A 5,051-nucleotide genomic window follows, 5' to 3' on the forward strand; every position below is an offset into this window, starting at 1 on the left:
CAAGAAGCTATGAAGGTGGAGAAGAAAGCCCTCAAACTCACACTCACTCTCTCACTCACACACAAGAGATAGAGGAAAGAAGAAGAAGCAAGAGCTCTCAATTCTCACAGAAGGGAAGTGTGCATTCTCATTAGATGAGTTATCCTTTATACAAACTTATTAAGTGACCGGGAACCTGGGCATGGATGGCCATTGAGTAAATCTATTATCTAGTGTGTGCTAGACTACTAGTGTACATGTAAACTTGATGTCAACATTACACTTAGCTCGGTCATCCCTTCTTTACATTGTGTGAAGCTCATTAGAGCAAAAAAATCATAAGTTGTACATTAAGTGCCAAAAAAACCGCTTGAGCGGTTTTCCGACCACCGCTTGAGTGGTGGCCGAAAAAAATTACAAAGTGATCCAAATTAATAAAACCTTTGATGCCAATCACTTGTAATGACTCCGAATGCTTCAAAGAAAATCTGATGGGGCCCATTGAAGCCATCTGTCTAGTTAACCACCATAAATGGGGTTAACATCTCCCCCCTACCTGATGTAGGTCCACATCCTCGGACCTATGCAATTCACTGCAAGTCAAGGGTCTTGTTGTGTATCGATGTAGAAGAAGCTATGGACATGGAAGTTTGTCTAGGTATCAACAATGAAGCACATCACAAACCTAGAATGGTTGCTTATAAATTCCAGCTTCCAAGATATTGATAAATATATGGAGTGGCTTTTACTTCATATGTCAAGTGCAATGCAAGTGCACAGGTAGAAACAAATAAAGAGTGCCTAATGCATGCACTTGAAAAATTCAAGCACCTATATGCGTCACAAAAAGAAAAAGGAATACTATGCAAGTCAGGCATATTGATGGGTTCTTTATGATAGGTCGTACCTTGGGCTAGTGTTACCACCGCCAAGGTCCCCCTATCCGAAGATGTACTTGAAGGGCTTTTGCTAGCGAGGTTTCAAAGGAATCTCATCTCCTTTTTTTAAATAAAGAAAAATAAAATAAATAATACTAATACTAATTAAATGGTAGTAAAAGTGAGTGCAAATATACAACATGCTAGTGCATAACTCAATGCTAAACTATGCCTTTGATTGAAAAATCTTAGGCGACCCCTTAACAAACAAGACTATGCTAATGGTTGGGAAGACCATTAACGCGATAATATATTTTTTATTTTTTTATTTTTTTAACTAAATAAGAAAAGGACGATGCACTCTTCCCAACAAGACATAAGGCAACTCTTACTTATATTTACAATTTGTACATGAGTACTCTACATTTAGTTTTAAAGAAAGTGATTGGAAAATACTTGCCAATGTAGTTGTCGCTTGGCCCTAGTTCCCCTTTTTTCCTTTACATCTGCCATGCGGATCATTCTGAACACCTCTCACTCTAGCATGTGGAGGCACATATCTATCCTTCCCTTGCACCTACTAGTGTGTGTAAAACTGGTATGCCAAGTTCCTCATCCAAACTTTCTGAACTTGATGACTCATAACCTATAATGCCAATTCCTTCAACCTTCTTTTTTCCTTTATCCACAGCACTACTCCCAGTGCTTACACTATCATGTCTCAAGTGTCCTGACCATGGACATATAGTGCTACTCTCAGACTCTGCTAGCCCAGACATAGAAGTAGAACTTGTTTGTGGCAAGTTCACATGCACATCAGCATCAATGGAATCAATGACACCCTCATCCTTTGCCTTCTACGAACTAGCAAGTTCATCAAACACCACATCTTGTCAAATAAGCACTTTCCTAGTATGTGGATTGTAACATTCAAATGCCTTGCAATCCAGTGCTTACCCACAAAAATGCACTTTTCTTCCTTAGGATCTAGCTTCTTCCTTCTCTCATCTGGCACATGCACATAAGCTATGCTACCAAACACTTTGAAGTGTCTGGCCTAAAACCTGTAAGACGCATCTCTGGCATACTTTCATGTATGGCAACTGTGGGTGTCTTATTAAGTACATACACCGTTGTGGCACACGCTTCTGCCTAATAATAGTCTGGCACGCTCTTTTCATTGAGCATTGCCCTAGCCACATCACCAATGACTCTATTTTTCCTCTCAGTAACACCATTTTGCTGAGGTCTATACCTGCAAGTTAGCAACCTTCTTATGCCATTCTTTCTCAAGAAGTTCTCAAAAGCATGTGAGGTGTATTCATCACCACCTCCATCTGTCCTCAAACATTTTATCCAACAGCCATACTGCTTCTCTACAAAAGCTTTGAAGTCCATAAACTTTCCCCAATACTTCACTCTTCTCTTTGAGAAAGTAAATCCAAGTCATTCTGTTGAAATCATCAATGAATGTCACATAGTACATGTTGTCTTTAATGGATGGGTTTTGTGCAGGACCCCATACATCACTATGAACAATCTCAAGTGGCCTGCTACTCATGTTACCTTCTTTAGGAAATGGCAACCTTGCTTGCATTCCAAACTGGCAAGCATCACTTATATTCATACTCCCATCATACTTGAATCTAGGTAGCCCACCAACAAAGCCTCTTACATGCATGTTCTTTAACTTTTGTATGTTCACATGTCCAATCCCTTTATACCAAATTTCAATGTCTTGTACCACATTTTGGCTTTTAGATAACATAGCCGATTTGAACTCAGGAATCCCAGCATCCAATTTGAATAACGTGCCTTCTTTCTTGCCTTTAGCAATGACTCTACATCTATTTTTGAAATCCTCAACGAAGCAACCATGCTCGTTGAAACAAACATGTAAACCTTTCTCAACCATTTGACTAACTCTTTGTAATAGAAGGCACATATAAGACGTCTAGCATAGACTTCATTTCACTATTGTGCATCACCAATGGCGCACTCCCAACATGAATGATAGCATGCTGAGAATCATCACCTGTCTCCACATAGCCTTTCACATCCATTGGCTTCATATGTTCAAACCATTCGCCATGACAAGTCATATGGTTTGATGCTCTAGAGTCCATATACCAAGTGTCATCACTGTCACCATGTGTCATCATAGACCCCACGACATGTTTCATGGCAAACAAGTGATTTGCACTACCATCATGACTACTTGATGCAAAATTTCCACTATTTGCATAATTTCCACCATGTTGTGCTCCAAAATTTTCACTATTTGCATAATATCCACCATGTTGTGCTCTACCCCCTCTCAAATCATTATGTTTGCAGTAACAGTCACGAGCCATATGACCAAACTTTCCACAGTAATGGCATTCCACATTTTGCATAGATGCTTGTTGGCCTTGCAACGTCCTCTTCCACGAGAATCACCTTTACCTCTTTGATGTAAGATTCCTCCCTCCGGCTTTTGAGGTGTGCAGGTGTAAAAACCTCCCCTTCTGATCTTATAATTATTCTCCTCTCTGAAATAAAAGAAAGATCCTGTTTTGGCCTAGAGAGAGAAAATATCTAGAGGGAGATAATTCAAAATTGAGATATTTTTGGATATAAAAATCCTCCTAGTGTCTAAAATGTTTTCCCCTGAAATAGATATTCAAAAAGGAATTTCCAATGTGCAATTGGAATAAATTGAAATCAGGTAAAAAGGACCTTAGCCTAAGGGTCCAGATTTTTTGAAATTTTTGAATTAAGGTTCTTATGGACCAATTAGATTAATCCAAATGTAGGGAGGACATAAGTTGAAGAATAAAAGAAAATCCTCCCAAAAATGAGTAAATACTCACATAAGATAAAGATTTGACTAAGGACAAGGTTATTAGTTAAAAAAGAAAAGATATTTAGAAGAAACGATGCATTTTTGACACCTCAGTGTGGGGGGATTTCCCTCATGAAGGAGGTGCCTATTTCACATGTGTGGTTGAGTTTTAAACTCACAAATAATGAGATATTTTCATCTCTCCTCTCTCCTGCTTCAACTAGATCCAAAAAGTAAGCTAAACTAACCTAAAAATGGTCAAAAATTGACCAAACTGATCTGAAAAATTCTAGAATCAGTTTGCTTGGTTAGAGGCTCACTTTTTCCTATAAATTAATCCTCCCCCTTTGTAAATGGTTAATAGTGTTTTATGCACTATTACTCTACTCCTCCCTTGAGCCAAAAACAGTGAATTTATTGATAATTCATTAGTTTTTGACCATTTCCTCTTCAAAAGAATTGGTGGCCACTCTTGTTGCAAATAAGAGTAGATCCCTAAAACCATCAAGCCAAAGAAAAGCTCACAAAAATTCATGTAAGCTAGAAATCCTACTTTTTCTTTATTCCATTTAATGGTTTTCTAATTTTTATTTTCTTTAAAATGAAAAATGATGCTATGCCTTGTTGGAAAGGCTTTCCCCCTCTCTTTATTCTTGAATTCAGCCTTTCTTTATCCTAGATGTGTAATCAAATTGTTAGAATTAAACTTTTCATATTGTTTCTCTTTAAAAAGTGGAATTTGATTAGTTTTGAATGCTTTAAACCATTTGGGATAATTTCTAAGTAACTTGAGAATGAAAAAATTTGAAAAATGGTCAACCATACAAAGGAGGTTATGGCAAAATTTTCTTAAATTTTGTGAAATAAATTTTATCTTTTTTATTCAAAAAGAGTAATCCCCACCACTTGTGTATTCTAAAAGTGTTATTTTTATTCTATGCATAGAAAAATGCATATTAGAAATGTTTTTATAATAAAAGTGTTATTTTCATTAGAATTAATTTCTATGCATAGAAAGATGCATATTGGGAATATTTTGATTATAAAAGTGTTACTTTCATCAAAATTGGTTTTTATGCATAAATAGATGCATAAAAGATTTTTTTTATTATAAAAGTGTTACTTTCATTAAAATTGAATTGATGCAAAAATAGATGCATAAAAAAAAAATTTTAATAAAAGCGTTACTTTCATCAAATTTCGATTTTATGCATAGAAAGATGCATAAAGAAATTTATTTTTATTTCAAAAGAGTTATTCTCATAAAAATTAAATTTATGTATAGAAACATGCATAAAAGATTTATTTTTATTTCAAAAGTGTTATTCTCCTTAAAATTGAATTTATGCATAAACGGATTTTTATAAAAG

The sequence above is a fragment of the Cibotium barometz genome, chromosome 18 (assembly GCF_041138505.1).
Source record: "Cibotium barometz isolate CiBa-2024 chromosome 18, ASM4113850v1, whole genome shotgun sequence".
Classification (NCBI taxonomy): domain Eukaryota; kingdom Viridiplantae; phylum Streptophyta; class Polypodiopsida; order Cyatheales; family Cibotiaceae; genus Cibotium; species Cibotium barometz.